The 23957-nt window shown below is 38.6% G+C and overlaps 1 long non-coding RNA gene across 1 annotated transcript; it reads left to right on the top strand.

The window, feature by feature from the left end:
* The first annotated feature begins 947 nt into the window (after positions 1-947).
* LOC128075251 (uncharacterized) lies at positions 948-21142 on the top strand. The gene is made up of 3 exons (XR_008203707.1): positions 948-4832; positions 15115-15237; positions 17501-21142. It is a non-coding gene; the product is annotated as an uncharacterized LOC128075251 (long non-coding RNA).
* Positions 21143-23957: the final 2815 nt, after the last annotated feature.

Raw genomic sequence — 23957 nt, 5'->3', positions numbered from 1 at the left:
AGAGATGCATATTTTCATCCTGAAGCATGATGTTGTCCTTGCAATATGTTATAGGTGCTTTGTCTCTATTTTACTGGCAGTTTCCAACACTAAGTACTTAAATGCTAATTCACTGGCTTTGAGCTCTGTCAGCCCTTCTTTTCTGGAGCTGCAACTGAATCAGTGTCCAACAAGTAGCAACGTTAATCATTACTCCAGTGTACCTGATTGCAAGAGGGAATGGAATTGGGATTGCTTGCATTTACTTAAAGCTGCATCTGTCTTTGATTCTGCAAAACTGTGTCCTTAAAACTGTACTGCTGGAGAATGCAGCTGTTTTTTACATTGCTGAAAGTTGGCTGACATAGCAGTAGCATCCAGACTTTCTTGGATGCTTCATGAAACATCATGATAAAAATACAGCACTGCTAGTGCTTCTAGTTTGTTATTTGTGGAGGTGCAATTACTAAAAATAATTCTTTCTCTCATAAGAACTTTGCAGAAACAATAGTGCAGAAAATTTATCTGTGATCTACAATTGAAAAGGGCCAAGGAGGTTTCTGTATAAATAAATATCTTCCGTGATGATCCCCTCAGTCTCAGCTTTGATATGCTTTAGAGTAAGTTAGGTCTAAGCTTTTTTTTGTAGCAGGGAAAACCTCAAGAATGCGAAGTTGGATGTAGGCGATGCAGACACAAGTCTGCACAGAACTTGTAGTAATAACAATGGGAGTTGTGAATTGCTGCCCTAATCTCTATTGGGTGTTAGTTCAAATATTCAGCAGTGATGTTTAATTGTGTGTTAAGTACTTCATTCCTTAAGATTAACAAAAAAAAAAAAAAAAAAAAAAGGGGGAGGGTAGGGTGGGGGAGAGCTGCGTGATGACTAGTGGGAGGCATTTCATTTTGATGGCTTGAGCTACTGAGACTTGATGTTTGCTTCTGGTTGTCTGTTTGGTTTATTCCTTAAAAAGTAAGGTTTGGAAGTCCAATATTAAGCCTTGGAGGAATGGGAACCAAGGAGTCTGGCTGAAAGCTTTTTGGCAGCTTTCAGAGGTGTGGTTTATCCTGTAGATGGAAATCCTACCATCCTTCATCTCCATTCCTAGTATGACTAACATTAAACAGGAAAGCATTGCAATTTTTTTTTTCTCCAAACGAGGCAAATATGAAGCTACTCCTGAGCAATTTTGATTTGTTTTCTTGCCCTTGTGCCCATCATCTTTCTTAATCCTTTTTCTTTCGACTAAACTGTTTTGAGCCTGATCAAACAGGACTGTGCTCACCAATCTGTGGATATGAGAAATAAGAAACGTGAAAATAAGCTTCTTCAGGAAGGAAGAATTAGATCTCTGTCCCTTTGTTGGGATCCTGTGCTATCTGAAGGTGAGGGTTTGAAGGTCAGTAAGGTGTTTTAAATGTAAAGTGGTATTAGTGGAATTAGGTAGAATCGTACAATGGTTTGGATTGAAAGGGACCTTAAAGCCCATCCAATTCCAGTCCCATGTTGTGGGCTGGCAGCCATCCACCACCTCATCTTCCCGGGGACCCATCCAGTCTGGCCTTGGGCACTTCCAGGGTTGGGGCACTCTCAGCTCCTCTGGGCAGCCTGTGCCGGGCCTTACCACCCTCTGAGTGAAAAATTTCCTCCTAGTATCTAACCGAAATCTCCCTTCTTTTAATTTAAAGCCATTTCCCCTTGGCCTATTGCTATCACACCATGTAAAAAGTGAGCCTCCCTCCTGTTTATAAGATCCCTTTAAGTACTGGAAGGCAGCAGTGAAGTATCCCCGGAGCCTTTTCAAATCTTGGGCTCTACAGTAAGTTAAGAGTTGGTGTTCTATAATGGAATTATACTTTTCTACTTCTAGAGAGAAGCAAAAAACAGCAAAAGAAAATTACTTATTCTTCCATAGCATTTTGGGTAACAGCATTAGCTAGGACTGGTAACTGTTCTAAAGATGCTCACAAATTAAACCTGGCAAGTACTTAATTTTAAATTTCCCTAAAATTGCTTGTTTTATATTCCACAGAATTACATGAACTCTATTTGATTGCTTAAAATATTATTTTAAGGTTTTATATATTATACACTACTTATCATGCCAAAGTTGTTCCTACCAATGGAGTAGCCTATGGCTGATTTCTATAGCTGTACAAGTTCCTTGGCTTCAAACATTTGTGTGCTGCTTTTTTGTTTTGTTTTATTTTTCTAGAAGCAAGTATGTTAAAGTGAATAAGCCTACTTCCGTGAAGCTCATTCTCTCTTTTATTAAGTGTTTCATTTTGTTCATGCAGTTTTGTCCCACTCAATGGCCTTTCTCCATCTGTAATACTGATCAGAAGCCTAGCAAGCTAAGAAAATCCAAACAAAAGCTAAAAGTCTGTTTTAGCTTCTGTTACCACTGCATCAACTGCTATGTTTTGATCATACATGTTAGAAATAGACAGCCTACATGCTTCTGGCAGCTTTGTACATCAGGTGAATCCAGTCAGGCTGAAGTTGCCTCTGGATCAGTCACACACTCAAATTGTTCTTGTAAGAATAAGGAACATGTAGTAGGGGTATCCATAAAGTGGTCCACACCTTCACAATTTTTAAGTATGAAAGATAACAGATTACACTTCAAAGTAATAGAAATTAAAGAAGGATTCTGTTTTTCAATGATTTTTTTGTTTGTTTTTTTTAATTACTTATCCACTTTTCAAAATTTTCCCTTCAGCCATGAAGCCTCCACATCTTTAAGAACCTGAGAGAAAGCATCTTTAAGCTAGAAAGACATTAACCTTGGAACTGAGGTGACAAAAAGGTTTTCCATGCTCCTTTCTGTCCTTTTTCTGTCAGAAACTGATTACTGCTTGTGCACATGCATACATGGACAGGAAGTTTTTCATGTGTTTGCATGCATACTTTTGTATGCTCAGGATTTCAAATAATTTTATGAAGCAGTTGCCAACAAAAGGCAATGCAGCTTTATGCTTCACAGTGCAATCTAGAGCAACCTGAATCTGTCTTATAAAGAAGTAGATCATAATGCTGAAAGATTCATCTTATACAAAAAAAAAAAAAAAAATTCATAGGAAACTTAACTGTTCAACTGATGTCACTAATCTTTTATTAGGTAGAAGCACTGGAACTTCTCTTGTGATGTTTTTAAAATCGGCCAGAGCCAGTTGTGTTTGGTGTTTCGTACAGAACAATTATTAGCATCTCAGCCTACTTTTTACATTGGCCAAAAGAGTTCTTTAATTCAGATCTAGGGGGATTTAATTTTTTTCTATTGTTTAGCTGCAACTAAGAATGATCACACTTCTTTCTGTTTCATTAAATGCCATTTTATAATTTTTGTGAGAAGAAATCTTTAAATGCTGTAGAAATTACATTTCTAACTTTTGTAGCATATGCTCCTCTTTTTAAGGTTATAAATTCTATTTCTGAGGCAGTACCTTACATTTCACCCTTAAGATTTTCTGTCTCTGATGTCTATGGAAGCACTGTGAAAATTTTCTGATTGGAAATATACTCCATTAATTTTTGTTTATTCTTTAAATGTTAGCAATATTGTTCTGTGAATAGACTTTTGAAATTACTGTAGATTCTATTTTAAATAATAAACCTTGCCTGTTTTTCTCATTTTTTCCCCAGAAGTACCAAGTGAAACGTTGCCGTAAGTATGAACACTGCGCATCTGCTCACACTGGGTTGCATTCCCACAAAGCCTGTGTGTGGATGTTAGTCAAGCATGTGCTTAAATACTGCAGTCAGTGCTTATAGGTGGTCCTGATTTTGTATGTGTTATGTGTCAGGATTCTGCTAGTGATAGTAGCAGCAATTTAGTCTTTTGTCAGTGGGATTATGATTGCTTCCCTCTCTTCTTCCAGGTAGAAGGAGTGATATGAGTTGTTGCTACTGCTGCTGCTTAACAATTTTGAAACCACCAAAGCGAGAATATTCTCTTTTTTGCTGGTGCTGGAGTGCAGTCAGTTTCCTAAAACTTACGGAGAAAGATTTTGGTTTAGAACCAGGGGCTAAGCTCAAGAGTTGAATAACCCAAGACAGGGAATTTAATAAACTTAAGCAGGATTATTAAACAGGCATATGAAGGGCTTTGTAGGACACTGGAATAATCATAGAGGAAAACTAGTAGGGCCTTGGCACATGAGACTGCGCAGCAGGAGAATGGCTGTAAAATGCCACTTTATACTTCTTGAAGCCATTGCAGTTTTCTTGCAGACAAGCATAACTTCAATGCACTGACTTCAACGCTTCTGCAGTTCACTCTCTTAGGATTTTAAGCCCTTCTCTTTACAACCCCTTTTAACTTCAGTGTACTTTGTCTACCCTTTAAAATCCTTCACCAAATTTGTAGCAATGCTTTCTGTGAACCAACTTAGGAGGGCAGGAATTTAGCAGAGGAAAAGCTAAGGTTTGTAAGTCTAATCACTACTGTTGTCAGTGAGCAGCTGCTGGGGCATAGCAGCTGAGAGAAAAAGGCAGGGCCTTTTGTCCTGAGATTGGTTTGCTCAGCAGGATCTCCCTTGCATCATTATGGATTTTCTTAGTTTTGTGAATTCCTTCATTCCAGAGCTCCTACCTGAAAATTTCTAAGCAAAGATTCAAGGAGGGAACATTCAAGAAGTACATAGTTTTGCAGGAGGCTTCAAAAATGAATTAAAATTCATGTTGTGTGCATTTGTCAACTAGTAACTGAGTAATTTCTTGGAGTAGCAGGTACATCAACAGGATGGTAACTATAAAATCTGTATCTACATGTCTACGTGAGGTCCTGTGATCTTCATGAGGGCTCTGCCCCAGGAACAAAATAGCAAGTTCTTTTTCCCAGCAGTTACAGGTAAACCCTGTTGTTTTGGGTTTTTTTTCCTGTTATTGGACATGAAACTCGTTGTACTAGATAAATGTGTCTTTATTTTTCATTATTTTTATTTTTAGTTATTATATTGAATTGTGCTTCATCATTCAAATATTGCTCACCTATTTACTGTCACAAAAGAGAAGTTCACTTCCTCATCCAAATGTTTCCTTTGCAAGATTTAGAGAAAAAGCATGTTCTGTTTACTTTGTGTCTTAGAGAACTTTCAGAAGACTCTAGTTTTTTTTGCCTGTGTGTGTGTGTGTGTGTGTTTAATGAAGTAAGAAAGGAAGAAAAGAAAGGAGAAAAAGAAATGGGATGTAAAGGTGTCCTGACTTTGTAAGAATCAAATTGAGAAACAGTTCTTAAGAAGCTATGAATGCTTTCCCCTTGACTCTTAAAATATTCTTTTAGCTTTTCTCTTTAAGAGCATTAATGCATGTGCAAGACACTAGTGCGTTTAATAGTAGAATATTAATGTCTTTTCCATGTATTTTATAAGTTCTGCTGTCTTATAAAACTTGAGATCTTTTACTGGAGTGGGGGTGGTGAGGAGTAAAAAGCATGTTTACTTTTTTTATGCTTGGAACGTTTTGTTCAACAGAATGCACGTCTGTGTGATTTCACTGACTGCTGCCTAGGCCATGGCAGGTTCTCTGAAAATCTTGATTCTGCTCAGGAGGAAGACATCCAAGAGCAGGGCTAGAGGCAGATTATGAACGCATGGGAGCAAAACATCAGTGAACTTTTGGAACTCTTCCTTGGAAGGGCTTGTGTGTTCCAGCTGTTAGACTTAGAGATGAAATATGACTCAGAGCATTAATCTCAGTAAGAACCATTGAAATGGAAAATAAATAATGTGGAGACCAAGGTGTAATTAAAAGTTTAGTGATTATGTTTCTTTTTTCAGCAAATCTTTGTACTGCTCAGAGCCAAGCAGTCTTTTAGGTACCTGCTAAAAATTCACAAAGCAATTTTTGTGGCGCTTGGTAGTAGATTATTGTTTTACTCTTAGGTAGTGACAGTTGTTCCTAATGCCAAGAATCATATTACAACTTCTACTCTTGTTAAGGACAAAGGTTGGACCAGCATCAGAGATGAAATAAAGAGAAGCAAAAAAAGTTATTTGAATTTAGCATGCTCCAGTAAGCAATACACAAGAAGGTAAAGAACATACGTGATTATTTTCTTGTATTTGGAGAATCTTGTTGGATACAGATGTGAGAGCTGTTTCCAATCTCTCATAATGTGGAATTTGTACTTTCAGTATTGGTATTTTAAAGATACTTGTGAAGTGAGTGGGTGGAGACTAAAAGAGTAAGCTGCTATGAATGTGCCAACTTTCCTAAATACTGAAGGTATTAATACGAGGCATTCCAGAAGATATATGCATGAGATATTTGTGGCTTGTCTGTTAGGTGACTTCAGCAGTCTGCGTATCTCCTACTGTGCCAGTTGTCCAACATCTGAAATTTCGCAGTATTTAAAGTCCAAACACACTGAATTGCTTCTAAATACTTGAGCTTGTTCAAGATCGCACACTAATTACGTCGTCAAGATGGGAGAAGAGCCAAGTATTTTGTCCCACTGTCCTGCACACTAACCTTACACTGCACTTAGTGCTTCTATTAATAATTATCAAGTGTTCTTCTGTATTAAAGTAGGCATTTCCTTGCATAGAATTCTACCTGGTGATCTTTTAGGGAGATAATATTTGGTACTGCTAGTACAACTCACAAAAATGTGATAATACTTAGTGAAACAAGTTAATCATTTGAGAATAGTATCTGCAAGAAATTTTCCTCATGCTTTTTAGTCTGAATTGGCTAGATAAAGATATTTTTTCCATTCTAGGGAATCTCTAGTTCAAGTATGACAGCAAAACTGGAACGTACTTCCTTGAATTAAGCTTACTCCTAGGACTTAATTGAATTAATTCAGTTTTACTGGTGGATGCTGTTTTTCTTCTTTTGACTCAGCAACTGGTTCCCAGAGCAACTGGATCCAGTGTCCAAGTGAATCATGCTTTGAACAGGTGTTGAACTAAATGAACTCCTGACATCTTTGAATTATTCTGTGTTGTCAAGAGAAGAAGAATTAAGATTCCCAATTGTGTTTTCCTTCTTAAGTCCTTCTTATTTCCTTCCCTAACTCCTCCTAGGCGATTACTTTCAAGGCTTGAGCTGATGCTTAAAAAAAAAAATTGAACAATTCAGAACTATTTTTTAATCTTATAACAAAAGTTCTTCCTTCATGCTTTCCCCTTCCCTTTGAAATAACTTTTGCTGATCTATCAGTAGTGGATTTTTAAAGTCTGAGTAATCAGTAACTCAATTAATTTCAACGTGATTTTTTTTATTGTTGTCACTGTAGTTGAAAATATCCAAGCAGCTGTGACAAATTTGGATAAGGAAGCTAACTTGGCATGCCTTCGTTCTCCATGTGTGTTCTAATGTCAGTGCATGCTGATTTGTTTTTTTTCCTCAATCTGTTATGGCAGATTTGCCTCATACAATGCTATATGCTGAAGAGAGAAAGCTTTATAGAACAGAAAATCTAGATCAAGCTCAAAGCTTGAGCAGATTTCAGATTTTCTGGTTATAAGTCTCCCAGTGATAACATTGAATTTGCACTCTTGCAAGGCAGTGGTTTCTTTAAAACTCTCAGTGTTTTCCTTGAATTGAAGTACTGAAGAACAGGACAAGTTTGACGTACTTCCTAATAAAAACACTTTATGGAAGGTTTGGGACGCAGCAATATATTCAGTTTAGGTGCAAGCTTATCTTTGCTTGGGCTGATCTGATTCTGCTGACAAAAACACCACAGCAAACTAAACCTTAGAAGTTCTTCATTTGATAGCACTTTGAAAAAAAGCCATTTAAACCTGTTCAGAATCTATTAGGAAAAGAGATACAGAACTAATAATTACTCTAGTCATAGTGCTTGTCTTCTAGAATCATGGGATTGATCTTAGAAATGCATGGGATTCTTTAGAAAGTTTCTCAATTGGAGAATGTCTTCTCCCATGGCAGAAACTCAGTTAATTAACAGGAAATGTAAGGCTCCAAGGAACTGTGGTGTGAACACACCTGCAAATCCTCCGCTATAAAGCTACAAAACGGGGGGTGAGGGGAATACCTCTGTCAGATTGTAAAAGCTGAAAATCAGCTTCCGTTTTTCTCACATTGAAACACAGAGGGAAATAATTCCATGTTGTGGTGAACTGAATATGTGGTTCAGTGTTTGGTTTGATGCGTGCTTCTCCCCAGAAGAAGAAACCGAATCCAAGAAGTGGCGCGTGTATTTGGGGATACAAACTTAATTCTGGTGTTAAAACACACAGCGTCAGAATCTTAAGGAATCGATGTATTTTCAGCAGTCATAAAAGCTGTCCCTGGGCTGCTGCTTTGCCTGCTGGGTCTGAACTGTTGTGCTTGGGCCAAGAGGTGGCAGAAGTGGTCCAGTGGCCTTCACAGAGCCTCTTGAATAGGTAGTTGTTTGCCCTGGGTCATCTCCAACACTTCCTTCCAAAGGGAAATAATGAATTGTATTGAAGTAAAGAAAAAATGAAATTACATAATAGCTTGCACTCTTTGGTTTGGGGGGCGATGATTTGTTATAGTGCTCATCAAGAGCTTGGCTCACTCAGGTTTGCTTTCCAGAGAGCTATGCAGATGATTAAGCCTTTGTGCCATGTTTTCCTAGATTTAAAATAAGAATAGCCTGTCTGTGGCTGCTCTTAATTTGCTTAGGTAGTCTATCAGCTTTTAGGTACTGTGTTTTTCACTTTTCATTTGTTACCAGTCTGGCACTGTGGGTCTTGGTTGTCTTTCTCAAGGCTCCAAGGAGCTGACATTACACCACTGGTACTCCTAATGTTTAGAAGTTCTCCAAAAACTTAAACTAATACAGAATGTCTGATTCTGTAGCTTTTTTTAATGATTCTCTGCAGGTCAGAAACATCTGAAAAGTATGTCTGGTAATTGCAGTCCAGCTGTTAAGGAACAGATATCTCTGTCTTGGAAAGTTTGTTTCTGCCAATTGGACTCTTTCCATGACAGTTTCATCAGCTAAGCAGATACATGCACCCTCTTCCTTGTTGTATATGAGGAAAAATTGTTTCACTAGTGGAGTGGAACTATGGAAAAGGACAGAAACCAGAATATTTGTACATCAGCTGAAAGAGATCTTCTTGAAATGTTTACAGGTTTGGGTACAAAGTCTTACACGTGTATTGGGCTTAGAAAACTTGTAATGGATCTAAATGCAGATCTCTGGATTTCTGCTCAGTTACAGATGTGTAGGTAGATGGTAAGTTAGAAGGCAAGACAAATACATCATATTGAAGGTAAGAGAATTATAGGGCTTTTTTGTAAATGCTGAAAGGAATATACTGATGCTAGCTTTAGGATACAGGTTTCTGAAACCCGAAATGTACATTTGAGTGAGAATTACAACTAACACTAGAAATGGCTGTTTCTGCCAGATAACTGCCAATTATTGGACCCTGACTTGCTGATATTACAAATAAGTAGGGTGCACAAAATAACTAGCTTCATTTAGTTTAGGAACAGAAGCTGGTTATTTCATTGCTGTTGTATAATATTTGCTGTGATCACACCCAGAACAATAATGAGGGCTTATGCCAAACAGTATGATATAAATGATCTTTGGATGTGAACGCAGGTTGGCTCTTGTCTGACTACAAATTTTCAGAAGATTTGTGCGCTTGCAGAGGTTTGACTTCTAATTTCAGGGGCTTTTCCGGGTCATGTTAGTGTGAAGATGACCACAATACACCACATAAATGAAAGATGTGAATTTAAAATATGCTCCATGATCTTGTGTAGGCCACATCAGCACCATCAGTAGAAATATACCGTTCAGGAATCTGGCGTTCTGCTTCATTCTCTTCTTATCAGAGTGTTGAACAGTGAGAGGCACAATACCTTCCAGTGGAAATTATTCCAAAAAGTTCCATGGCAAAGTGGCTTTGTCTGGTATTGATGAATGACACAAGCTTAATATCTGGCAAAGAAAAAAACAGTCTCTGCTAGGAAAATTATCTCTTACTGATATTAAGTGTCAGCAACGCTGCAGCTGAATCAGAGGTGAATGTGGGTTAGCTGCCAGCATACACAAGGACAGTCTGTTCAGAACCATTTTGGCATTGATCTGGCATGCTCTGTAGCTAGATTGTAGTTGTGTGCTGTTCTGCACTCTCAACATGAAAACAGTGTAAACTAGAGTAGAGAGAAAATACCATGAAGAAAACCACCTTAAATCAAAGGAGTAAAGCAGGACAATTGCAGATGTATCTGTAAAGCACTTCATAGCCCTGCTGGCTAACAGGGAACCAGTGAAGCAGCTGCTGAGAGGGAGTGATTGCCCTTACACTTGTTGCAGAAACTAAATTTATTTTTCTCAGGTGTTAAAATAATTATGCTTGAACTTCCTTTAAGTTCTGAATTTGTCAGGAGTGGAGATGGATTTTTGACTGCAAACCTCAGCAGTATATATTATTTTTCATAAATGCCACATGGTTATGGGATGAAGGCAGCTGACAGTGAATTGAGTAACAGATGTTCAGGACTAGTATTGATGGCTATTGTGAACTTGATTTCTATGGGCACTGTGAAGAAATCAATGGATGGGGGGTTGACGTTTGGGATACAGGTTTTAAAAATGCTTTGTGAAAACAGTAGCATTAGAGAAAGGTTTGGAAGACTTCGTGAAATCACAGGCTCAGGCACTATAGTGACAGATGGAATGCTTGTCAGGTGCTCAGCAACATGCTGTAGGAAGACTAATGTTATCCAGTCAGCTGTAACTTGGCTATAAAGCTCAAGAAAAGACCAAATGTATTTTTTAATGACTCAGTAAAATTATCTGCTCAATGGGAAGCAGTGATCAGAGGAGCAAACAAACTTTGTATGTAGGTCACTCTGAAAATGAAGGATGTGTGAGAAGAAAGCAGGCCTATTTCTATTGAAGAGATGCAAGGAGTCCTGACTGGTGCCTTTGAGATGTGTGCTTTGAAGAAGTCTATCTGTTTTTCCATTTACCTCTCCCGTAACACACAGACAAAGCATTTAAATAGTCTAGAAAGCAGCATTTTGCAGTTGTTTTCTTCTTTTTTTTGATGCCTGAGTTGTGAAACAATAAACCAGTAAAACTTGTCATTGCCAGAAGTCAGCGAGGCAAAAAGAACTGTTGAATTTTTGGTCTTTTCTCTGAAGCACTATTGCTGGGCGCAGTGGGAAGAAGAACCATAGTGGCTCTGAAAGGACCACAGCCTGCTTTGAGCGTGGTGGTTCCTGTATTTCAAAATCCCATCTGAAAGCACAGGGGATGGTATTTCTATTAGTGTTGCACGCAAATCTTTGTACCTACTTAAACTTCCCTGAATTTAGCACACAGGGCAAACATTTATTTACAGAGTTGCAGACTCATAGCAGTTGGAAGAGGTCTCTAGGGATCATTGAGTCCAACACCCTGCTAAATAGGATCCCTACAGTAAGTTGCACAGGGAAATTGTCCAGGTGGATTTTGAATATCTGCAGAGGAGTCTCCACAGCCTCTCTGGACAGCTTGTTCCAGTGCTCCGTCACTCTGACAATAAATAAGTTCTTCCTTGTGTTAGTATTTAGTGTATGCGTGTCCAACCCACTAGATTTATGTTTTTGTTGCTGCCTTCCTTTTGTTTTAATTAAAAATTATATATAAAAAAAAAGTTTTATTACCTACATACATTAAGTATATTATGTATTTTATATGCTGTCCAAGGCAATCTCTTGTCACTCAATGTGGCTCAAGCAAGTCAGAGGATTGGACACCCTTAAAGACATTTATTTACTTACCAGTCCATTCAGCATTGTGCAAGCTCTTACTGAAAGACCTTAATATCAGAAATTTTTATCCTAATACAAAGTGTCTTTCTTGGAACAGGATTTCCTTAAACTCTACACAATATTTATGCTTTATGTTTTCAGGCCGATATTATTTATTTTACTAAATTGGACTAAAGCCTCACAAGGTATTAGGGCAGCAAGATGCTCAGTTTTTAAAAGCATATCAGTAAAGATTGCAGGTTGGGTCTGCTGTGTAGGAACTCGCATTAATTTCCAAGTACCAGCATTTGAGTGCAATTGATTTTTAATTTTTGTAAGGATTTTTTTAGAAAAGTGATCTGTTCTCTCATGCTAGAATGAAATGGAGGCTAAAGATGGTATGTTTTAGAGATTTGAAAAATATGATATCTTACTTGAACTTATCTCAATGCTAAGAGTTTGACAACAATTTTACTCCTTGCATGGTGTACACTCACAGATATGGTAAGGGCATGTTATTGTCAGAGAGCTGTCATCTGATGCATTGAATTGCAGTCAGGGCAAGGATTCCTTGCTGCTTAGGTTCTTGGAAAGCTTGAAGGCCATTAACATTCCTAGAATTGCATGCATCATAAACCATAGTGCAGCAAGATTAGAAGTGAGAAATACATGAGTATGTATTTGTCACCATTCCTTCACGTATGTTAAACTGCTATTGCAAAGTATGCCAAGCAATTAGATACTAATGCTCTTCACAAATGTTGGGGGTTTTTTTTTGTTTTTTTTTTTTTTTTGGTACTCTGGGCATAAGATTCTCTGGTGACCACAATTGCTCTATCCTGCTTCTATTGGCCAATACTGAAAGAACAGAAAGTAAATGAAAAGACTTTGCAGCTTCTCCTGATCGTATGTGTACTAGCTGCTCCCAGAGTCCCTGCAGTGCTATCACACAGTGCTGTTCTGACTTGCATAAAAGGAGAATGAGGAAGCCAAAATAAAAACACGATAGAAGTTATTAATTTTTTGATGTCATAGAATGGAAAGAATCGTGTCACCTAAAATTCTGGTGTGGTTGTGATCAAGTATGTCATTCATATTCAGTCACTACTCGATACTAGGTATAGAAAGAGCTGTCCTGAATGCATTTGGAAATTCACTGTCAAGCAGTGACGGTGCTTTCTCAAAAAGCTAAATTCTCTGAGAGGGAACAAAAACTCCCTCCTTCATTAATGCATTCAGATACCTGGAAGATCACTGCAAAACAGAAATGAATATTATATTTTCCCATTTTGATAGCAAAATAAAGAGCTTGAATTGCAATAAGATAAATTCTGCTTAGTTTTGGCTAATGCCTAATTAGGGATAATGTACAGCTAGGGGAGCGTGAAGTCTTTGTCACTTTGGATTTTAATTACTGTTGTAATTGGCACCTGTCACCTGGATCTGATCATGCTGTGGTGCAGGAGAAATGGAAGCTCCCGGAGTCCCTGCAGTTATTATTTCTGTGATTCTGTGATTACCAGATCCGTGATCTCTGGAGTTGTTCACTCAACCCATCTTTGAAGTAGAATTCTGCGATGATTTACAAACACAGACGCAAGGGAAGACACTAGAGAGAGAAAAGCGCTCATAAATTTAAAGAGATTAAGAGAATTATAGCCATTTTGATAACTGTAAGAAATACAGTGAGATTGCAAGAACAGTGTTAAAGTAGTTTAGCCTGCACTTAGGTTCCAGAATGTCTGCATATAAGCCTTGGAATCATTATTTCTTTTTGCTGTACACAGCTAATGCTTACAAAGTCCAGCTGTGACAAAATTGTCTCCTTTGTTTAATGACATCTAGACAAATTCCTGGAAGGAGATGAATTTGAATGTGCATTTAACATCTGTTGAAGATGAGGAAAAGAGTCAGTCAGCCTAAAACATGGGGTAGTTTCATAGGCAAAATTAAAAGGTTAGTGCTGTTCTTTGAAACAAACATATTTGCAGTATTTAAGCAAGTCGTGTGGGCAGAGGAATGGCTTTTTTTTACCACAATTTTCTGTCAGTGACACTTATTGTAAGCCTGAGTGGGGCACAATGCTGCACAATTTATTGTGGTACCAAGAAGGCAGCTTGGTGGCTTAAGCTCCTCTAACGTATTACTTTTTGAGAATGTTGCAAAAAACATATATCAATTTTATCACGTCACGTTTCAGGGTGTAGGCTGTTATAAAATAATCTTGAAATGATTTTCTTTTTGTATGATATGATTTGAGAAAGGCTTTCTGGCTTGAACATGAAGTCCATGCTATTTTTGGTCAGCATTATCTTTGAACGTTGTAACTCTAATAACAACTCCTGGTGCATGAAAAATGGGTAGTGTTCATTCTTGGCCGATACTTTTGTAAGTCTCATTAGAACTGTGTGACTGCACAACAAGCTCCATATCTCCTATTACATGGCGTGGCATGCTTCTCCTTTGATTGCAAATGTTTTCTGTCATCCTTGATTAGGAACTGAATGAGCATATTATTGACTGCTAAAGCAGCATACTGGCACCAAAAACAGTGTTGGAGTTGGATGCAAGCTTGTTGAAATGTAGTTACTGACAAAGCATTTTTTCCTTTTAAATTCATAAAAGAATAAACCAAAAAAGGCAACCAACCAACCACCACCAACATAAAAAACCAGCAAAGCAGAACGGAAAAAAAAAAAAAAGCCAAACCCACTGAATGTAAAAAAAAAAAAAAAAAGATAATGCTACAGAAGAGCAAGATTTATAGCAAGAATTATAGCTTTTGTGCTTCTGGGTCATGTGAGAGTAAGCACCCACAATCACAGGGAGAACAGGAAGGTAGAGGAATAATGCTTTGAATAAATACAGAGAAGGGAGAGTGAGTGAGCTAGAGTTGGCGTTCACGTTCATGTTGTGAGCCAGCACTGGCAATGTACCACAGTAGATGGAAATGTTTCAGCAATTTACCATATAAACAACCAAACAGCCCGGATTTATCTAATCAGCTTTTTGTGATAAAGCACGTCCAGGATCCCTTTTTCCAAAGCTAAAGGGATTGCAGCAGTGACAAGATTAGGAATAGTGTGAGCTTGTACCCAGGAATATGGATGTAGTTTTATTTTTCTTTGACCATTTACCCTTATGAGAGAATAGATATTTAAAAAGGTACAAAGGGACATAGCAGTAAGAAATGGGCACTGCTTCAGCAATAGTTAATGTTGGCATTCTGGAAAGCTTTCAACATCAGGGAAATTCTTTTTTTTCCCCCATTTCAAGCTGAGTGCTGTTACTCAAGATGAGCTGGCAGAAACTTTCTAAGTAGCATCAGACCTTGGATGAAAATGTGTCCATGGGAAACGAAGTAGGAGAGGAACTGGTACGGATTTCTTCTGCCATGTACTACTGACTGACTTACTGTTTATTCTACTCTTCAGCACCTACGGGACTGCAGTTCTCATCTGCTGCTCGGTGTTCTGGTATTTCTGAAGAGAGGTGTGTGACTGTCAGCAGTACGTATCTGGATCATGACTCACCTTGTTACACTACAGCTGGGCTTTGTAAGTGCTCCTCTTTCCCATGACACACTGCTGTATGTTTTCAGCCAAACAAAATGGTGTAGACAAGTGAATGTGAATGTCTGCAATAGAACAGACGCATTTGAAGCCTTTTTTGTTACAGAGATATAAGAATCCTTCATATTTTGCTTAGTCTACGGACTTGTCTTCTTCCATCTCACTCCACCTCCAGTCACTTTCAGTCCTTTTATCTTCTTTAACAGAAAGAAACACTCTGATAAATATTGCTGACCTTGTTAAGGATGACAACTGTCATGAAGAGAAGTGTGAGAATGGTTTGTGTCAACATCTCACAACCCTGTGCGTTGCCATAAAGGTTTAAAATGCTGTGGTTTTTGTGTTTGTATGTGTTTTCTGATTGCTGTGAATATGACAGGTAATTACTGTTCTTTAGAATGGCATGGGGAAGTTCTCCTGTTTTCCTATGAGCTAAGAGACCCTTCGTAGTGATTCTGATGGCCTCACAGGCAAGGCTACTAGAGAAAGCAAAGCAAAAGAGAGCATCTCAAATGCTTTTGGATTCTCTGTAGGGAAATATTTCCAAGGGAGTGTTAAAAACATGGTGAAGTAATAAGACCTGTCAAAGACCTGTCTAGCTGCAGCAGGAACAGGTAGGGTCTTCAAATACCTGCACTCTGCAGATGGGCTGGATGTCCTGTGGAACTTGACGAAGAACGGTTGAGTTTGTTTCTACAGTTGTTTTCTGAATATTTAGGCAATACTCTCCACTGAACAGCATGTATGCAGAACAGACCCAAGACAAACGCCTTTTACGTACTAGCCTACTATACTTCCTAGTTAAAAAAGATTGTCTCAACAGACAAATCACTGCTGAAATAAAGGATTTAATTAATCTTGAGCTAATTTTGAACAGTGCAAAGAATACTAAGATGCAGAATTGAGCAAGGTGCAGTAGTTTCTGACAGAAAGATCAAGTGAGCAGTGCAGGAAGTCCTTACGTGTATTTCATAGATCATACCAATGATTTCCACATCATCATACAACATCACTTAAAAATATAATGTTTATTTAAAGATTAGCTACAGTTTTACCAGAAGGATTTTATTTCTCTGTGCCTTACAGAATAAGGGCAGGAAGCAAAGTCAGCAGTCTAACACCTAATTCAATAGCCCTTGGTTTTGTGTCTTGATCACTCAGCAGCTCTATAGAACTGTTTACCTCTAGGTTAAAAAAAAAAAAAAAAAAAAAGCCTCATCTTAGCAAATTTGAAAGCATTTTATGAATCCTTCAGACAACTAATTTTGCAAGAGATGGGCTTTTTCTGAGGGAGGTCTCAAACCTTTTTAGCAACTCAAGTTCAATATTCTCAGTTTTTAACAGTAGAGATTTTAGCACTTCTTATAATTGAGATTCTTAAGGTAATTTGATATTGCTGCCAAAGCCTAAACCAGTATAAATCAGAATTAATCTGATTAGAAGAACCTGAAGGTCCTTTTGCTTACCATGAAACTGCCTGCATCTGGTTTCACTTATTTCCTCACCTTGTATTTTCCAGTTCTTGTTTGCACTCATGACCACAGAAGTAATTTTTCATTTTGTTTTAGGCACCAAATGTTGTCAGTGTTTCTGAAATTAGTCTAAAAGACAATGTATTGCATTCCAAAATACTTTTTTCCCCAAAAAATATTTTCTAAAAACATTTCTGTCACAAATTCCATTTAATTCTTCTGTTTCACTTCAGAACATTGTAATTTCATCACTCTTTCCTTGCATGAAGTTCTAATCCCTTACGGCATTGCAGTGCTTGCTGCATCAGTCTACTGTGATTGTAAAGCTGAAGGATTTCTTAGTTGTGTTGATTTTTTTCCCCCATTCTCTTCACCGAAATATTTCCATCTGATGTCAGCAAAGTTGAAAAGTTCCCTTTATTTTTTCATGTTATTTAATGTTTTTGATAAGCTTTCTTTTTCCTGCTGCTATAGTTCTTTTGGAGCTTGGTTTAACCTTGCACTAACAGTAATCTTGGAATTCCAAAAACTCTGTCATTATTTGCATTTTGTGACTTTAATGGATTGTACTTTACAGTTTGAATCTTGACATTATTCTAGGTTACATCTGGGTTATTGTAGCAGTTAAGAAAAGGCAGTTTTCACACTTGCACATCTCCATCTTTTCTCCTGTTAAGCAACAGAAAAAAAGGAAAATTGAAAATGGATGAGATTGGAGAATTGTTTTCATTCTCTCTTCCTTCTCCAACCTTTTTCCATCTCACTCCTTCCTGTAGGAAATTGTGGAACAGAAGTGAGAAAACAAGAAAGATGTCAAACCAACAAGCAAAAACAACATTAGACATGCATCACGCACAGAACTCTTATTTGGAAAACTCGTAATCTCAAAAGCTGTCAACCTTCCCTTAGTGGGAAGAAAACTGCTTTTCTATCCATCTCCATTCAGACATGGTGAGGGGAAAAAAGCTTGCCATCCCACAGAATGGGCCCAGGAGTGGATCTCTGGCCAATTAATTGTTTCATAATCTCTCAGGAAATTCTCTAGGTATCAAAGTATGCATGGGATTGTCCCATCCAAAATATAGTGCCCTAACTGAACAGCTTCATGTTCTTCCTTGCGCATACCATGGAGCTGTAAGTTTGTGTGAGGAGGAAAAAAAAAGCACCATTGTGGTTGACTCTGGGTTTCTCCTGCAGACCGTTTCTATGACTGTCAAGGAAGTTGGCTGTGCAGAGCCAGCGTTCTCCAGCAACACTTCCACCCCAGCCAACTGCACCTCGCCGTTGGAATCCCCAAGTGCGCAGTGCTCTGGGAACGTGAGAAGCAGAGCGAAGTTCTGCTTAACAGTGAAGATCTATCTCTCCCTCTGACAGATTTCTTGACAGTATACTACATGTTCTAATCCTTTCATCTGCTCCACACCTTGAAGTGGAGGTTATGATTTGGCTCTGGATACTTGCATTGACAAGCTGTGTTTGGGCTCTGACTTGCTGTGCAGTCAGTATGTGTAATATAGAGAAAGATGTAGCTCTCAAAAGCTGAAATTGCATCCATAATTTTAGTAGGAAATGTTAAACTTCCAAAGGGTGTTTGTTGAAGAAAAATAAATGTAACTTTACATTTTTTTTTTTTAATAGGTGAACGTTGAGCTGTGGAAAAATACTACATATGGTACAGGTGATCGTGTGCCTTGGTGCTGTAGAGAATTTGGAGAGTTGATCCAGTGTTGTCTCTGGCTCTGAGCTGCAAAATGTTCCAAAAGATGCAGTGATTGCTCAAGAAATAGTGGAAATAAAATTCACAATAATATTGAAAGCAATAACCAAGTCACTTGGAGCTATTTTAATAGCTCATAAAAAATCTATTTTGCTGCAGCCTACTTACTTGGTAATTGTGTAAGTACCAAAACTATTGTTTATTATTTGAGATCCTGGACAGTTGAACTGTTACTTGTGCTACTGTGGAAAGAGATTGCTAACAGGGGAAGATTCTCATAATAGTTGTGGTGTCATTTTAGAATGTGGTTGTCTCCTGTGGGATCAAGGGAATTGCCACATCTTATTGCAGAACACTTTATCAAAAATAACGTTTAAAAATGTTTAAGAAAAACTATCTCCTTGTGTTGATAAGAAGAAAAAAAAAGTATTTTATTCCAGGTAGAAGTATTCAAAATGCATTATAAAATAGCTGCTTTTATGTTACCATAATTCTTTCACACGCTACCTACTTTTTAAACTGCACAACTGACTTGCACACCAGTGAAGATGTTTTACTCTGTTCTTGTTTAGCACAGCGCAGTGATGTGCACTGAGTGTAGATGTGGAACCCTTGCCATCCATGGGCACAACCTGAATTTAACTAGTAAGACCAGAACAGGTAGAATTCCTTGTAGCTCTTTGCATCTGTCTACTGAACAGATGCGCAGAGAAGCAGGCAGGTTCAAACAAACTGGTCTTCATTAGAGACAGGAGGAATATGAGCTGTTAGAAAACCATGGGACCATCTTTCCTTAAAAAGGAGGATTGCTGAGAAGTGAAATGTAAGCTGCCTCTTGCTCACAGTGTAAGGCTCTGACCCAGCTGGTTCAAATCCACATGGTATTCTTTAATTGATTTAATTGCTTTTGGATCATGTGTTAGAAGATTCTACACATATGTGGAGAGTAAATATGGTTTAAATACTAGTCCTTATATTAATATATAACTTTACGTATGACTTGCAATAGTTACTTCTAAATTCCTATAGAATCTTGAAGCAAAAGTTTCTAAGATATTATCTATATAGTAAGAACTGAAGGCTTTTTGGCTTTTGTATTAACAAAATATCATGTAAACTATCTTACTTTTATCTTTCATTTGTGAAAAGCATGCCCAAACCACATATGTGTGCATGCAACGTACGCAACAAATGGAAGAAAACCAGCTACCAAATCTGGAATGCAAAGAGCAATTGCCCTGGCTGAAGTGCAGACTTTTCACAGATGTTTGATTGTATACATGGGACAGACTTCATTTGAGATGAATAGAGAGTACATAAAATGCACACTTCCCCTCCCCCATCCCTCTTGTTTATCTGATTTTGCAGAAGGATTTTAATTAACCCCACAGAACTGCAATAAACTGCACGAACTGTAAACTTAATATCCAGAAACATTACAAATAGAAAAATTGCTACAGAGCTCTAAGGTTATGTTATTCTTCTTCTGTGTCTATAAACACATCTGTTCAAAGCTACATGCAAACTTCTTTACTTTTCTTCTCTGCACAGCTGAAGTGCATAAGGAGATATTTTTCCTGGAAAAAAAAAAAAGCAGCAATGCCTACTTTAAGGAATTTGAGACTTAGATATTTAGATAGCAAAGAGTACTGCCCTCGCTCTCCAAACATCTCTAAAAATAGTACTTGTTTAACTACTTACGTTTACTTCTTTACAAGTTGAGATAGACTATCTGATCTGATATTCTGTGTATATACTCGTTTATACATACTTGTGTACTTGTCCTTCTGCTAAGCAGATGTTGGTGTTGCAAAGATTAGGTTTCTATGGGAAGGCACATCAGTGAAGCAGAGTTTGGGGGTTTCATTCTATATTATGTAATACCTACTAGGCTAGCAGCGTGCCTGCAATGAGGTGACATAGCCCTCCTGATCTGCTTCTCCAGTTTGCTTGCCTGTTCACATCCATGGTTTAATATGCTTTGTGCTCACAGACCACCTACTTGATGTGAACTGAATTCTGTTTACCTTATGTACAAAGAAAGGCAGGAGATGAGTTCTAGCTGACTAATTTATCCCCATGTTATTCTTGAAACAAGAGGGTTTCCTTCTCCTCCCCATCCTCTTAGTTTCTCTTCTTATTTTACTGTAGCAGATAAATTGGGTTCAAGTTTTAGAAACAACAGCTATTATGAGGTCAGACTGTCCATTTCTTAGAGGGCAGGGAGAGAAGAGGTATTTGTCTAGCTGCCACACAAGTGCATGTTGGAGAGTTCACTGGCAGGGCTCAGCCCTGAGCCACACGGAGTCCAACTCTGGACTGGACTCTGCCTTTAGGGTAAGTTTTGTGTCCTCATCTTGTCCATGTCCTGTATGTGGGCAGAGGGCAGGTTGGAGTTACACAAGGCTCTACACAACAAGATGAAAAAGTAGTAGGTGTGGAGGGACTGTGCCACCCGACACTGCCAGGGCACCTCAGCTATTCCATGTCATCCCAGGGAAAAGATTCTTCCTGCTATGTAATATGGTGTTTGTGTGAGGTATTCGTAAGAAGACAGTACAGTGTTCTTTCTGACAGCCTACTTTGCAGCTCTGTGTAAAGCTGAATAAAGAAAAAAGGCAGGATTTTAATAACTCAGTACAGCCTAACCTTTCTTAAGAGCCCCAGCTGAAATAAAAAGGAAATCTGTTTTGTACAAAAAGTGTTTGTCACTTGTGCTTAGTCGGACTCCATTGGATCGTTGCATGTTAGGCAGTTAAAGATTATACGTTCCTGATATAAAATGCTGGAAGTATGGTCTGAATCTCTGGCACAGAAAACGTATTCATGTGTGTTAGGACTTCTAGTTACTGTGCTGGTAGAATTTCCAAGAACAAATGTAGCAATCTTTGGTTTGAGAATCTTTATCCAGGGGTGGGTGAGGGAATAGTGTTCATGAGTTATGTGGAATGTCTTGATATCTGGGCCCAAAACTACTCCCTTTTTCTAAAAAGGATAGTGTAAGATCTTGTTCACATTAAGCTCAAAGGTTTTTGGCTGTAAATACAACTTTTCAGAATAGAAGTGTGTTACAAAGCATCTGGTTAGTCCTGGCCGTGACCATTTATGTAAAAAGATGGCTTGTGTGTATCCTTCCTGAACTGCTGCTATAGACATATGCCTCATCCTTAAAAACCTTTCTTTTTAGAATGTGAAGTTGAACACGCATCCTTTTTCCACTGCCGTGTCTCTTTCTCTCTTTAATAACCTAATAATTCAGACAGTACACAGTGTTCAAATGTACTTTTATTCTTCTCAGCATAGAATGGAAAGCATGACTGTACCAGGGTTCACACCCTCCAGTGAGAGTGAAAGATGATGCAGACCTATTAATGCTTAAGAGGTACAGGGGAGGGGGCAACAACACTGTTTTGTTTCATGCTGTTCCTTGTGTGCTGAAAGTGTTTTGGGGACCGACCAATGTTTTAAGATTTGCCTGCAGATCAGTACGCAGGTTGCTTACGATCCAACTGTTTTCATGAATCAGAGGAAAAACATCTAGGCATGTCCACTGCATAGGGAAGCAAGCCCATAGTTCAGCACTTACATCACCCATAAGCCTTTTATTTATCTTTTGTAAACAATTCTCTTCTGCTTCAAATTAATATCCTGATTGAATTGCTGGTATAAATGTTAAACTATTTAACGTCAAGTTGTCAGCAGATGGTGTGACAAAAAATGGTGGTGGGAGCACTCTTACCAGTGACTTGAATTTGAGAATCTCATCAGAGCCTTATCATACAGCCTGCATCTCTGGCTATTGGTCTCCAGGTCAGACATTCAGTGTGTGTTTGGTTATGGGTACTAAATCTTTACTTAGTGGCAGTTGTTTTCAGATAATTTTAAGTTCTACCAAGAATCAGTAAATCAGAAAAGTGGGTAATGTTGGCAATAAAAACTGTCTGGAAACAGCCTCTGTTTCAAAATGGAAATGAAAGTTTGGTTGGACTGCATGTGTGTGTCTGGTACAGGTTCAGTGGTGTGCACTGAGATGCAGGGGCAAGAAATTATGAGTACAAATTGAGTAACAAATATTTGATTCCTGCATTCCTGGAAATACCGCTGGAGTATACCAAGCTGCTTACACCCTTGCCAAGGGAGAGCATAGCTACGTGCCTTATTTCACATTTCATCTCCTGACTTCTCAGATGAAGTTGTTGTCTGCCTTCATCTCCTCTGGGTTAAACCCTGTTCTGTTGGGAATAAGAGAAAAGAATTTTGGGCCTAATTCAGCAAAAGGCATAAATACGTTTAACACTGTGTGTATTCTGAAGTGTTTTGCCAGGTGAAAAAGCATCTGACTTTCCTTCCAAGGCAGGGAAACAGTCAGTTCTTCAGCACACTTGTCTTCACCTGCAGCCTCCTATTTCTTTTGCACTGGATCACAGCTTTCCTGTGCATACGCTGGGTGAATTGGGTATTGCCGTTGATTGGGTGATAGTCGTCATGGCTGTGAACTTGTGTGCTTAGCACTCTGAGACAATTATATTCAAGTCATAGAGAGGAAAGTAGTACTTTTCTAGAGTACACCACTGTTAATCAACTGCATAGGAATAATTTAGTTGAATAAATTATATTGCTGTAGATTTCATGCTGCTGCAAATGAGAAAAGACGCAGGCCCAGAAGATGTATTGAAGGTGACTTATGGGTAGAAGTGCACTGCCTATATGGAGAGGGCAAAAACCCACAAATTGATAAGTGTAACAAATGAAAACTCTAAAACAGTATTTTGGCTCAAAATCAATAATCCTCTGACATGTATTGGCAAGAACAGCACTGAGGTGACAAAGAATCCAGAGCAAATCAAGCAAGCAGCATGAACTCCCCACTATCAGTCCAAATACAGGCCTTTTTCATTTCATGACCAAGCACTTGCATCACTATTCAAAGGGCTTATTCTTGTATCATGTATGTTGCCTTAAGCAAATTAGCTCAGGGAACCCACACGGGAGGAAACAGAAAAAAAGAAAACCCATGGTTTTGTCAGAAGCTTTTGCCAAAGTCAATATTTATGGAGTCGTAACGGCCCGGGAGGAGCCCATGCTGTTTCAGTACCACAAGCAGTGCCATTGCTTCCACTGCGTTTTTTAGAGTTTTCACACCTCTGAATCAGCAAATAACTTCACAAAGACAGCTCATGTGCCAGAGACTTGTCCAGACCATGTGTCTCACACTCACTGCCCAGACAGGTCAAAGCTCATGCTGGAGAGCAGTTTTCTCAGTGTCATCGTGGTGCTCCCACAAACCAGAAGGTTCAGTTGCAGAGCTCCAATGCAGAGAGGAGTGTGGAAGTCTGTGATAAGTGAGGAGGAGCAGAGCAAGAGCCAGGGCTGGGTTCTGCCTGTTTTACCTCCACGGCACTTTCTGAGCTGGTTATCATGGCCACAGAGCTTTGCTAGAAGCTTCTAGCCATGCGATGCCTGCTGCGGTGAGCATTACTACATGGTTGTAATGCAAGCACATGTATTTATAATTT

The sequence above is a fragment of the Tympanuchus pallidicinctus genome, unplaced genomic scaffold (assembly GCF_026119805.1).
Source record: "Tympanuchus pallidicinctus isolate F22 unplaced genomic scaffold, pur_lepc_1.0 scaffold12, whole genome shotgun sequence".
Lineage (NCBI taxonomy): Eukaryota > Metazoa > Chordata > Aves > Galliformes > Phasianidae > Tympanuchus > Tympanuchus pallidicinctus.
Note: the sequence above shows the minus strand (reverse complement) of the source record. Positions and strands in the feature narration are given on the sequence as shown.